This window comes from Anabrus simplex, chromosome 5 (genome assembly GCF_040414725.1).
Source record: "Anabrus simplex isolate iqAnaSimp1 chromosome 5, ASM4041472v1, whole genome shotgun sequence".
NCBI lineage: Eukaryota > Metazoa > Arthropoda > Insecta > Orthoptera > Tettigoniidae > Anabrus > Anabrus simplex.
In genome coordinates this window covers 366886234-366900642 of record NC_090269.1, presented here as the reverse complement: position 1 = coordinate 366900642, position 14409 = coordinate 366886234, and the positions used below count along the sequence as shown (strand labels likewise).

General features: G+C 43.7%; 1 protein-coding gene across 1 annotated transcript in view; it reads left to right on the top strand.

Annotated features, from left to right (window-relative positions):
- fdl (fused lobes) overlaps positions 1-14409 on the top strand; it is a 244060-nt gene that overhangs the window by 20286 nt on the left and 209365 nt on the right. The gene's annotated exons all lie outside the window — the stretch shown is intronic.

Sequence of the window (14409 nt, the reverse complement as noted above, 5' to 3'; positions counted from 1 at the left end):
TTTCAAAGAACTTGCAAATTTACAGAACATTTCCCTGGATAATTTATTCCATTCCCTGATTCCTCTTTTTATAAGTGAATATTTGCCTCTACTTTGTCCCCTTGAATTCCAAATTGACCTTCAAATTATGATCTTTTCTGTGCCTCCGTGGCTCAGGCGGCGGCACGTCGGCCTCTCACCGCTGGGTTCTGTGATTCAAATTCCGGTCACTCCATGTGAGATTTGTGCTGGACAAAGCGGAGGCGGGAGAGGTTTTTCTCCGGGTACTCCGGTTTTCCTTGTCTTATTTCATTCCACCAAAACTTTTTCATTTCATCTGTAAGTCATTAATCATTGTTCGAGAGGAGTGCGACAGGCCTCGGTCAGCCGGCACAATTCCTATCCTCGCCGCAAGATTGGGCTTCATTAATTCCATCTCTGATCCGGTAACTGACTGGAAAAGAGATTGTAGGTTTTAATTTCCATATGATCTTTCCTACCTTTGAAAGCTCCACTCAAGCTGATGTCATTCCACGCCATCTCTCCTCCGACAGCTCGGAGCATATCGCTTAGTTTTCTCCCAGGCGTTCCCGGTCCAAAGTTTGCAACATTTTCGTAACTCTACTCTTTTGTCTGAAATCAGCCAGAGTAAATTTTGCTGCTTTCCTTTGGATTTTTTTTCCAGTTCTCGTCGACAAGGGATTAAAATATATAGGCTACGCGGTCCTCTCCGTCATTAGAAGCAACTGATATGACCTCTCCTTTAGAGGTTCCTGACTTGGTGTCATCCGGTGGCAAATCAAGTTCTTATTTTTTCTTCCATTTATTCGTGCTCGTCTCCTCACTCATCTTTAATCCCAGACCGCTGCTGTCCAACTCTTGTTATTTTCCGAATTATTCCATATTGTTTTCTCGAGGCCTGTTAGAGTCTTTCGTTTTAATCCTTTTTATCTCTTTCTTCCCTTTCTTTACCTGATACTTTCACTCTTTTGAACGGCGTCAACGCCTTTCAATGCCGATGCAAGAGATGAGTTCTCTCCAAAGTGCCAAAAGAAGTGGAGATAATATGAACAGCTTTTTCCTGCACTTCCTAGGAAATGTGTTATCTCTAGAATGGCTGTGTGTAATTCTGTGTATAAATCTGCAAAAGGGATCCACCATTAAGTTATGGATCGCCTAGTCAGATGTTCCAGTAATGATCGTGATATCACCAGCGAAGAATGAATTATCATTTTATACTGTCTCTGAGCACACAGCTCAAATATCCGGGTAATGCCTGTGGAATTATTGAAATAATGGTCTAATGGCAGGTATGTGGCCTCCGGAGAGGCCTGGTGCAGGTATTTCGACTTGACGCGTGATAGGTGACCGGAGCGGCTGTGAGAATGAATTCTAATGCTGAAGACGGCAACACACACCCAGCTCTCGAACGTTCGGAATTAACTAATAAATAAAATCCCCGACCCGGTCGGGAATCGAACCCAGGACCCCTTCGATCAAAGGCCAGCTCACCGGGCGAGTTGGCCGTGCGCGTAGAGGCGCGCGGCTGTGAGCTTGCATCCGGGAGATAGTAGGTTCGAGTCCCACTATCGGCAGCCCTGAAGATGGTTTTCCGTGGTTTCCCATTTTCACACCAGGCAAATGCTGGGGCTGTACCTTAATTAAGGCCACGGCCGCTTCCTTCCAACTCCTAGGCCTTTCCTATCCCATCGTCGCCATAAGACCTATCTGTGTCGGTGCGACGTAAAGCCCCAACAAAAAAAAAGGCCAGCTCACAAACGATTTATCCACGGAGCCGACATTTTTGAAATGAAGTTACGTCGACGTGGAACGGATACATCGTAAAATAGCGGTACCAGTGGTGAATATCACGATGTCAGCAGTTTCTTTCTTTCTTAATCCTTATATTCCAGGGTTGATTTTCCTCTCGGACTCACCGATTCACGCCTACCGCTTAAAGGACAGTGTCCTGGAGCGTGAGACTTTCGGTCATGGGGATACAACTGCGCAGGATGACCAGTAACTCGCCCAGGCGGTCTCGCCTGCTATGGTGAAGAGGGGCCTTGTGGAAGATGGGAAGATTGGAAGGGATAGACAAGGAAGTGGCTCGGCCTTAGATTAGGTACCATCCCGGCATTTGAGTGGACGAGAAGTGGGAAATGACGGAAAATTACTTCGAGGACGGCTGAGGTGGGAACCGACCCCCCCCCCCCCCCTCTACTCAGTTGGCCTCCCGAGGCTGAATGGACAGCGTTCCAGTCCTCGTACCATTTTTTCAAATTTTGTGCCGGGCTGAGTGGCTCAGACGGTTAAGGCGCTGGCCTTCTAACCCCAACTTGGCAGGTTCGATCCTGGCTCAGTTCGGTGGCATTTGAAGGTGCTCAAATACGACAGCCTCGTGTCGGTAGATTTAGTGGCACGTAAAAGAACTCCTGCGGGACTAAATTCCGGCACCTCGGCGTCTCCGAAGACCGTAAAAGTAGTTAGTGGGACGTAAAGCAAATATCATTTATTATTATTCAAATTTTGTGGCAGAGCCTGGAAACGAACCCGGGCCTCCGAGGGTAGCAGTTAATCACATTAACCACTACACCACCGAGGCGGACGATATCAAAAGTCATAAAATAATTACATGCTTACCGACTCAGCTCAAAACATTCCTACCGTGCCATGGCAAAACTCTAGGCGCCGTTGCTGTTGTCCAAGCGTGATTCCATTCTGCGACATTAAAGCTCATTCTGTTTTTCGACCTTGATTAACACAGGCATCTAGGATGGAAAATATTTGCCGCTGCAACTCCCATTGAATCTCTTATCATGTTTGGCTGTTTCTGTTGACTCGCTGACTTCTGAGGAAATGATAATGGTAAAATCACGGCATACCACGCGTTCTCCTTATCTCTCCACAGAGAGCTCCAGTGAGATACTATACTATAAAACTCACAAAAGTTCTACTTCTAAATGGAAGAATCTCTTAGACTTACTCGGGGAATTTAAATTCCCCACTCTTATGAATCGAAGACAAGTTAATCAGCAAGTACTTCTGTATAAAATAAAAAATGGCATAATAGATTATAGTGATTTACTTGCTAGGGTGAACTTCAGTGTAATATAACTCATTTGAAGACACGGCAACCATTCTACTATGGACGTTCCATGTCCGCTGTCAAAGAAATTCACCATTGGTGAGAATATGTGAACAGTTTAATCAAACAGCCTTAAAAGTTAATAATATTGATTTTGCAGTTGCAATTTGCGAATTTTTGTTTCACATTGGTGTACATATATCTGATTTGTGAAATTTCTTTTTGGTTAGTTTTAAGCTGCCTTTACTAGATATTTCAATATATTGCTATATACATCACTTCATTGTAAACTTATGAGTCGAGTATTAAATTATTAATGTGTTTTATCACTGATAATATTAAAGAATACGCTTATTACAATTTGAAAACAAATTATGTTTGTAGATAAAGATGCTTTATTTGTCTGCGAGACAGACTCATTTAGTTCTATTCTCCCTTTTGCAACCTTTTTATGTTTCTTAAATGTTGTATATATGTGCTTGTACTGTCTTTTTAAAATGGAGGTAACTTCTGTTAAAGGCAATGTTGAAGTAAATAAATAAATAAATAAATAAATAAATAAATAAATAAATAAATAAATAAATAAATAAATAAATAAATAAATGGCGTAACTTTAGAGCCTGAAATGCCCACAATGCCGGTGGGCCCGGAGCTTAAGGGTCCCCGCAGACTTTCTATGTGTGTGAGGAAGTAATGATTAATTAATTAATTTTACCCGAACACCACTCTGCACGTAAAGGAAACACGACGATGTTTTCGTAGAATGGGTCGAAAAGGGCCGATTTTACAACCCGTAATTGGAAGAATTGTCAGGTGACCGAGCTCGATAGCTGCAGTCGCTTAAGTGTGGCCAGTATCCAGTATTCGGGAGATAGTGGGTTCGAACCCCACTGTCGGCATCCCTGAAGATGGTTTTCCATGGTTCCCCATTTTCACACCAGACAAATGCTGGGGCTGTACCTTAATTAAGTCCACGGCTGCTTCCTTCTCACTCCTACCCTTTCCTGTCCCTTCGTCGCCGTAAGACCTATCTGTGTCGGTGTGATGTAAACAACTTGTAAAGGAAAGACATGTCAGGTGGTTACATCTGGCTGGGGTTATTATTATTATTATTATTATTATTATTATTATTATTATTATTATGTTAGGGCCCTGGAGCACTGTGGTCATTGCCCCTGTACGCGTTAAGATACCTAGTTTGATACCTGTGTGGCTTCGATGAGTGTTCTGGTGTGTTTGTGTTTTTTGGGATGAAAAAGATTAGACGGTAGGCCGCTGAACTTCTCAGCTTAAATTGACGAGTTCGATTTTAGCTCCGTCCAGTTGTACCTATTTGAAGGTGCTCATATTGCCAGTCTCAAGTCGGTAGACCGAGCTAGTTGACCGTGCGGTTAGGAGTGCGAAGCTGTGAGCTTGCATCCGGGAGATAGAGGGTTCGAATCCCACTGTTGGCAGCCCTGAAAATAGTTTCTCGTAGTTTCCCATTTTCACTCCAGGCAAATGCTGGGGCTGTACCTTAATTAAGGGCACACCCGCTTCCTTTCCACTCCTAGCCCTTTCCTACCCTATTGTCGTCATAAGACCTACCTGTATCGGTGCGACGTAGAGCAAATTGAAAAAAGAAAAAGAAAAAAAAAAGTTGGCTGACTTACTGGTACGTGAAAGAACTTACCCGGGACAATATCTAGTACCTCGGTATCTCGGTGTTTTTGGAACTTCTACATCAAATCGTGGGCAGCAATATCGTGTGCTGGAATACAGGAGTGACTCCGATAAAGACTTTCCGAGTTACGGTAGTTCGAGAACCAGGCTGAGTGGCTCAGACAGGTGAGGCACTGTCCGTCTGCCCCCAACTTGACAAGTTCGATCTTGGCTCAGTCCGTTAGTATTTGAAGGTGCTCATATATGTCAGCCTCGTGTCGGTAGATTTACTGGCACGGAAATAGCTCCTGTGGGACTAGCTTTCGGCACCACGGTATCTAGTTTGGTTTGTAATTGCCCTTGATATGACTCTAGCAGACAACGCAGTGAGGTACATTACAATAAAAAACACATTTCTGTCACATATACTTGATTCATCTCTGCTCGCGCGTGTTAACGCGTTACGGCTATGTTGCCAAGCTCTGCATTCGGGAGACGCGTGGGTTCGATCCCCACCGTCGGCTGTCCTAAGAATGGTTTTCTGTGGTTTCCCATTTTCACTTCCAAGCAAGTGCCGGGACTTCCTATTAATAGGCTACAGCCGATCCCTTCCACTTCCTTACCCAACTTAATAATTTATTTCATCCTCATTATCTTCTCAACTAAGGTTGGCGTCAGGAAGGGCATCCGACCGGAAAACATGATATGTAAATTCATTTCTCTTCATCTCCGACCCCGAGCAAGTGGCTGTGCGGTTTGGGTTACGTAGCTATCAGCTTCCATTCGGGAGATAGTGGCTTCGAACCCCACTGTCAGCAGTCCTGAACATGGTTTTCCGTACTTTTCCATTTTCACACCATGCAAATGCTGGGGCTGCACGGTCGCTTCCTTCCCGTTTCTAGCCCTTCCTTGCCCCATCTTCACAATGTCAGTGAGATATAAAGCAGGTTGTAAAGAAAAGGTTAGACACAGATACTTGATCTTTCTCCAGGATATGTTACTTCTATGGATGTATAGTAAGTCTTGAACGGAGGGTTCGGGTTAAGGCATATTAAGCTGTTCGTCCTATCAACTACTATTGCGGTTTTCGGTGGCAGCAGGGCGCCAGAATTGTGTTTATTGACATGAGGCATTTAGATGTGAACACCTTCAAATACTACCGGTCTGAGTCAACATCAAACCCGTTTTCTTCGGGTCATAGCCATTAAGCCCAACTAAAAAAATTAACACCTGCCTGTCTAGTTCAGTAGCCTCCACGGCTCAGGCGACAGCGCGCCGGCCTTTCACCGCTGGATACCGTGGTTCAAATCCTGGTCACTCCATGCGAGGTTTGTGCTGGACAAAGCGGAGGCGGGACAGGTTTTTCTTCGGGTACTCCGGTTTTCCTTGTCTTCTTTCATTCCAGCAACACTCTCTACTATCATTTCATTTCATCTCTCAGCCATTAATCATTGCCCCAGAGGAGTGCGACAGGCTTCGGCAGCCGGCACAATTCCTATCCTCGCCGCAAGTTGGGTCTTCATTCATCCCATTGACTGGAAGACAGGTTATAGGATTTCATTCTGTCTAGTTCAGTAACCGCTGTGAGTATGAGGGAGAATAAATTCCAGTTATTCTCTGCCTGTTGCAATCCTTCAAGATCCTTCATCTTATTCGTACTGGATGGTACCACGGGACCCTTAGCTGAGTTTCAATGCCATAGAATCTTTCCTATCCGATCTCGCGTTGTCACTGCTTGTTATCTCCTGGTGGCGAGGTCTAGGAAGTGTTACATTTTGAAGCCAATCGTGAACCCTTTAGCGGTATATTTCTTCTCAGAAAAGTCAGATCTCTTTCTCGTACAATCAGAGTTAAGAGGGTATAGTATCTCGTTGTACTTCCTCTTACCCCTTAAACACACGCGCCGAGGTGTAGTCCACCCTAGGCGATTACATTTATGTTCACAAGGGCGCAAATATTTTTTTGATAATCTCAGTTTCTCACTGCCATCATTCATTTCATCTTTATTAACTCCTCAACTGAGGTATGCGTCAGGAAGGGCATCCGCTCGTAAAAACCGCCGTACCTTCAACCCCGATCCCATGTCTGTAGGTGGGACTGAAGGGTGGACAGTATAAATTATTAAATAGAAGATGAAGGTGAATATGAGAATGAAAGAATATGTGAAATATAACAATTACTATATTGTCACCTAGGAAATAGGCAAATTGACTTTGCACTATTATTTAGCCTATTTATTTATTTAATTTATTTATTTAACACAACAGGGTTCCTGTAAACCACTGAACTTATGTCGCTCTTACTAGGCTGACTTTCTTATATCACCAGAAGAAGTATTAGAGTGGATGGAAGGGCTGAACATCCTGATTTGGAATTCTTTTCTTGCTATTGTAATAATGTATTCAATTGAATACATGTAGATTTTATGCCATTCGCTAAATAATGTATTAATATTATTACATTGCTGTATAATAATTATTATCTTCATGTCTTTAATCTCTAACTTCGTGATAACTGAGATGTTGTGAATTCGGAACAATGGTAGATTTTCCAGGGTTACTGGCATTCCCTTCATGAAGTAGAGAGATATGATATCTATCTTGAAACCCGCAGCGCGTTTTAAGTGCTGTCTCAGCTTATCTTAGCAGACCGGGTTCTTAATCATCACAGACTGTTGGAAATCATTTGTATTGCAATTTTTCCTTCTTGCTGGGCTTAGGTTTAACTTGCATAATCCACTGTAGGGCATTGGTAGTGAACTCGCCAACTCAATCCCTAGAGTTACGAGGATCCAGCAAGCCTCTAGGTTGATGCCTTTACAATTAAAGAAAACTATTGAATGCACCGTTTATAGACTATCGACTACGCCTGACGATATCCACGCTCTTCGCTGCACCTAGGAATAGTAACGAGTTTTAAGAAAATGTCAGCTTTCTTCTTGTGTGTTTAATTTGCTTTACATCGCACAGGCAGGTCTTATATGGACGATGGGACAGGAAAAGTCTAGAAGTGGGAAGGAAGCGGCCATGGCCTCAATTAAGATACAGCTCCAGCATTTGCCTGGAATTAAAACTGGAAACCATGGAAAACCATCTCCAGGGCTGCCGACAGTGGAGTTCGAACTCTGTGTGCCCCTAACCGCACGGCCAACTCGCTAGGTCAGCAATTAATTCCAATTAGTTCCAGAGATAGTTAAGCCTCCATGGTTCAAGCGGCAGTGCGCCGGCCTCACCACTGGGTTCCATGGTTGAAATCCCGGTCACTTCCTGTGAGATTTATGCTGGACAAAGCGGAAACGGGACAGTCTTTTCTCCGGGTACTCCTGTTTTCGCTGTCATCTTTAATTCCAGCAACATTTTCCAGTATGATTTCTTTTCATCTGTCAGTCATTAATCATTGCCCCAGAGGAGTGTGGCAGGCTTCGGTAGCCGGCAAAATCCCTGTCTTCGCCACTTGGTGAGGGCTTCATCCATTCCATTTCTGACCCGGTTAATGACTGGAAACAGGCTGCGGATTTTCAGTTTTTGTTTTCAGAGATAGTGGCTTGGAACCCCACTGTAGGCAGCCCTGTAAATGGTTTTCTGTGGTTTTTCCATTACCCCCAGGCAAAATGATGGACTGTACCTTAGTCAAGGCCAAGTTTGATTCCTTCCCTGTCCTATCCCTATCTGTGTCAGTGTGACGTAAAAAGCAAATTCTAAATTCAAATTACCAACGCAGTGGACAAGGTTACACAATAATAGTAGTAAACAGGTGTCATAATAATAATAATAATAATAATAATAATAATAATAATAATAATAATAATAATAATACAGAGAGGAAAAGCAGGCCTCGAGATCTCTTCGAAGGAAACGCATTTCATAACTAATAATAATAATAATGTTATTTGCTTTACGTCCCACTAACTACTCTTTAAGGTCTTCGGAGACGCCGAGGTGCCGGAATTTAGTCCCGCAGGAGTTCTTTAACGTGCCAGTAAATCTACCGACACGGGGCTGTCGTATATTTGAGCACCTTCAAATACCACCGGACTGAGCCAGGATCGAACCTGCCAAGTTGGGGTTAGAAGGCCAGCGCCTTAACCGTCTGAGCCACTCAGTCCGGCCATTTCATAACTAACATCAAGCCAGCACCAAGAGAGCTAAAAGTAAACCAGGGGGCAATCAAACGGACAGATAAGTTTAAATATCTTGGTGAGTGGATAGAACCAAACATCTCTGAAAAAGCAGCTTTCGCATCGCGCATGAATAAAATGGAAATGGCTTATCTACTGATCAAAGACGTTTACAACAAAAAGTTCATGTCCTTGAACGCAAAACTCAGGCATTATTACACTGTCATAAAAGCAGAGGCTTTGTATGCAGCGGAATACCTTTCAATGAACAAGAAAGGCCTGATAGAAAAAAATGGAAATTAAAGAAAGATCTTAAGGAAAATTCTTGACCCAGTTAAAGACAAATATGATCTCTTTTGGAGAAAACGCAATTCATAACTGACATCAATACAATGTAGACGACCGGGCGAGTTGGCCGTGCGCGTAGAGGCGCGCGGCTGTGAGCTTGCATCCGGGAGATAGTAGGTTCGAATCCCACTATCGGCAGCCCTGAAAATGGTTTTCCGTGGTTTCCCATTTTCACACCAGGCAAATGCTGGGGCTGTACCTTAATTAAGGCCACGGCCGCTTCCTTCCAACTCCTAGGCCTTTCCTATCCCATCGTCGCCATAAGACGTATCTGTGTCGGTGCGACGTAAAGCCCATAGCAAAAAAAAAAAAAAAAAAAAAAAAACCAATGTAGACGTCGGCATAGCCACTCATGTCCAGAAGATCTCGGAAGTCACGCGGAGAAGAAGAAGTGCATTTCATGGCCACTTCCTAAGAATGAAACGAACACGATTATCGAACCAGATCGTTACCCAGCCGACTTGGTTCAAGGAGGTGGAAGGTGGACCAGCAGGAGATGGGGTCAATTATGAGGATATACAAGAACGCAACCCACTCAGGAGGAAAGTAAAAGACCACCAGGGTTTTCAAGAAAGGACAAAGTTGAAGACGGGAAAAACGTGGACGGAGGAAATGAGCGACACTGGCAACGAATGAAGGATCTCTGGGCAAAGATCAAAATAACGTGGTCCTTAGTAGGCCGATACGAACAAACAATAATAAACCGGGCGAGTTGGCCGTGCGGTTAGGGGCGCTCAGCTGTGAGCTTGCATTCGGAAGATCGTGGGTTCGAACCCACTGTCGGCAGCCCTGAAGATGGTTTTCGGTGGTTTCCGATCTTCACACCAAGTAAATGCTGGGGCTGTACCTTAATGGAGGCCATGGCTACTTCCTCCCCATTCCTAGTCCTTTCCTATCCCACCGTCGCCATAAGACCTGTCGGTGCGACGTAAAGGAACTTGCAGAAATAATAATAACAATAGTGTTGCTGTTGCTAGCGTGAGCTATCCCTTGTAACGCAGGCTCACTGTGTATAGGATACAGTGTTGTTGTGGGGATAGTGTTTTGAGTTCACGAACCTACTACGCTGGCGTAGCAGGGGGAGAGGTGATACTCCCACGTGGCGCGTCCCAGGTGGCGGATTGGGGGGTCCTAACCGGCTTGCCGGCGGACTTGAGGGAAATAAAATACCTTTCGCGGACCAAACGCACAACCCTCTGTGGGTGGGGGACGCAGATGAAGAATACACCCACGGTATCACCTGCCTGTCGTAAGCAGCGAGTAAAAGGGGCCCAAGGGGCTCTCAACTTGGGAGTGTGGATTGGCGACCACGGGGCTCTTAGCTCAGTCTTGGCATTGCTTCCACTTACTTGTGCCAGGCTCCTCACTTTCGTCTATCCTGTCCGACCTCCCTTGGTCAATTCTTGTTCTTTTCCGGCCCCAACGGTATTAGAGCATTCGAGGCCTCGGGAATCTTTCATTTTCACGTCCTTCGTGGCCCTTGCCTTTCTTCGTCCGTTACTTCATCTTTCGAAGTGACGGATCCCTTCTTTCTTCTTTTCTCTCTCTCTCTCTCTCTCTCTACCCCCTGTGGGTGGGGGACGCAGACGAATAATACACCCACGGTACCCCTTGCCTATCGTAAGAGGCGACTAAAAGGGGCGACCAAGGGATGATTGAATTAGAACCATGTAACTACTTTTGATTCGTACCATCACGCGGGGAACACCATGGGTTGCCTGTACTTGCGAGTACTACCACTATATTAGGTACGAAATAGGTTTGTGATTAGTAGCAGCAAAGAGGATGGTCTGTGGGTTTCCAGTACCCGTGCGTCGTACCCATGTGAGCAACACCGCGGGGCTGGTCGTTGCCTGTGAGTTGTACCACTATATGAGCAACACCGTGGGTATGCGTTGCTTGTGATTAGTACACACTATGTGAGGAACCCCACGGGAATACCGGCACCCGTGACTAGTACACCTAGGTGAGGAAACTCATCGGTTTGCGTTGGCTATGAGTGGCGCCATTGTGTGAGAAACACCATAGGTCTGCGTTACCTCTACGAAGTACAATACTTGTGAGTAGTACCATCTTGTGTGGAACACCGTGAGTCTTTGCTACATTTGATTAGTACCCCAACATGACAAATACCATGGTTCTACTTTACTCGCGACATGTACCATTCTGTGTGGCCTTAGACGTGGATTGTGGACCCCTTTAGACATCAAGCATCCTCGATTCAGTATTATGCTTTATAAGTGGTCCATTGGTCAGTAAAACTATTAATTATGATCTTTTTTTTTGCGTCGGATCCACTGTTTATTTGTTTGTTTGTTTATAGCTTTTTTGTTTTTTGGGTTCATGTCTATCCCTTCATTCTTCATGGCATTTTCTTATTTTGGTCAGTGGATGATTTTGAATTTTTTGTTGCCATTTCATTTCGTACCATTAGGGGCCGATGACCTCGATGTTAGGCCCCTTTAAACTACAAGCATCATCATCATCATCATCAGTGTTTTGAGTCCTGTATAAGTTACAAGGATGTTACGGACAGTACAAGCATTCAGTCCTCCAGTCAAGGGAATTAGGTGTTCGAAGTTAAAATCCCTCGGCCCGGCCAGAGATCGAACCTTGGGCATCGAAGGCTATAGAGCTGAAAATAAACAGGTGAACCTGTGTTCTTTAAATTAAAAGATAGGAAGAATAAGCGTTCATTTCTTTCTTTTCTATGGATGTATGGATTTGTAGTACTCCAAATGTCAAATGAGCCGATTGCAAAATGACATGAGACAGAAGGAGAACAAGAAGAATAGCTTGAAGTTATCCGACAATTGTAAAGTTCTATAGACAATAAAAATGAATAGAATTGAAATGAATTGTAAGATGAATAAGATGATGATTTTAAGTGCCAATACAAGTAGTTTGTTCCAAAACGTAAAATGTCAATGGCCTGTACACTTTATACTTGGATTATTTTAATTAATCTTGAATTTTATTGCCTCGGATGGCAATGCCGCCCAGTTGATCCTTATTAATGATGTTTTACCTTATACTGTGTTTGTAGCAGGCTTCTGTTTACTGACGGGATCACTTCAAACGAGCTTCCTTCATTAATCAAATTTTAATACTTTCCTACTTACTACATCCTGCAGCTGTTTCTGATGGATTTTTATCCTTTTTGTTTCTGGTATAATTTTTGTTTACAAATTTGCTGTACGTTGCACCGACACAGATAGGTCTTATGACGACGATGGGACAGGAAAGGCCTATGAGTGGGTAAGAAGCGGCCGTGGCCTTAATTAAGGTACAGCACCAGCATTTGCCTGGTGTGCAAATGGGAAACCACCGGGCGAGTTGGCTGTGCGGTCAGGAGCTCGCGGCTGTGAGCTTGCATCCGGGGGATAGTGTGTTCGAATCCCACTGTCGGCAGCCCTGAAGATGGTTTTCCGTCGTTAGGAAAGACCTAGGAGTGGGAAGAAAGTGGCCGTGGCCTTAATGAAGGTACAGACCAGCATTTGCCTGGTGTGAAAATAGGATACTACGCAAAAAAAAAAAGAAATGATCAGGGCTGCCGCCAGTGGGGTTCGAACCCACTAAGGTCGACGTTAAACAACTGTGTTAGCTTTCTTCTTCCTCCACCTCTCCTTCATAATTTCACTTGCTAGCATTTTGCTCTCCTCATTCCAGATGTTTGTATGCGTAGACTTCTTAAAACCCTTCGACTTTTGCGTTGTCTGAATGTTAGTCTGTTCTGTATCTGCCTCTCAAATGTTGTCTTCTTTCATATTTTTATGTGTCTCCAGTGTGTAGGTGCATTTTGTCTTTGGGATTTTTTAGAACAGTGTCTCTCTTAGGTTATTTCATTCATTCTTACTAAGTGTCCGACTCGTTGGCTGAATGGTCAGCGTACTAGCCTTCGGTTCAGAGGGTCCCGGCTTCGATTCCCGGCCGGGTCGGGGATTTTAACCTTCATTGGTTAATTCCACTGTTTCGGGGGCTGGGTGTTTATGCTCTCTTCAACATCCCTGCAACTCACCCACTACACATAACACTATCCTCCACCACAACAACACGCAGTTACCTACAAATGGCAGATGCCCTCAGTCTTTCTGTATATTTGCCGGGCTGAGTGGCTCAGACGGTTGAGGCGCTGGCGTTCTGACTCTAACTTGGCAGGTTTCATCCTGGCTCAGTCCGGTGGTATTTGAAGGTGCTCAAATACGTCAGCCTCGTGTCGCTAGATTTACTGGCACGTAAATGAACTCCCGCAGGACAAAATTCAGGTATCTCGGCACCTTCGAAAGCCCTAATGGTAGTTAGTAGGACGTAGAGCAACAATAATAATAATAATAATAATAATAATAATAATAATAATAATAATAATAATAATAATAATAATAATAATAATAATAATAAATTATATTATATTATATTATATTATATTATATTATATTATATTATATTATATTATATTATATTATATTATATTATATTATATTATATTATTATTATTGTATGTTCAGTTCTCAGCCCTAAGGCTGGTTGGATCCTCAACAGCTCCGCCATCAGCTGTCATAGATGGCCTAGGCATCACTGAAGAAGCGTACTAGAGAAATGAGCGAGGTAGTTTTCCGTTGCTTTCCTCACCGAGCCATATCGATCTGCCAAGCCCACTGAAATGCATGCACCAACTGACCCTATGAGCAACATTTTCACACCATTCATAGCAGGGGCTGGCTGCATAAGGAATGGCATTACTAGCATCGCTCATACCTCAGTCACTTTCATTTTGTCAAAGCCAAGGATAAGACAGAGACGGATGAAAGTATTAAAAAAAAATGCTCTAGCCTGTACTAGAAGACAGTGCACTGTAAACACCACGTCCTGCCAGCAAAGACACATTATTATTATTATTATTATTATTATTATTATTATTATTATTATTATTATTATTATTATTATTATTATTATTATTGTTATTATTATTATTATTATTATTATTATTACTTCTATATAGTTCTTAATTATTTGTCTAATGTAATATCATCTTTCTTACGTGCACCTAAGATTTTTCCCAATATTTTCTTTTTCTCCTCTTCTTCTTCTTCTTCTTCTTCTTCTGCTTACCCTCCAGGGTTGGTTTATCCCTCGGACTCAGCGGGGGATCACACCTCTACCGCCTCAAGGACAGTGTCCTGGAGCGTGAGATTTTGGGTCGGGGGATACAACTGGGGAGGATGACCAGCACCTCGCCCAG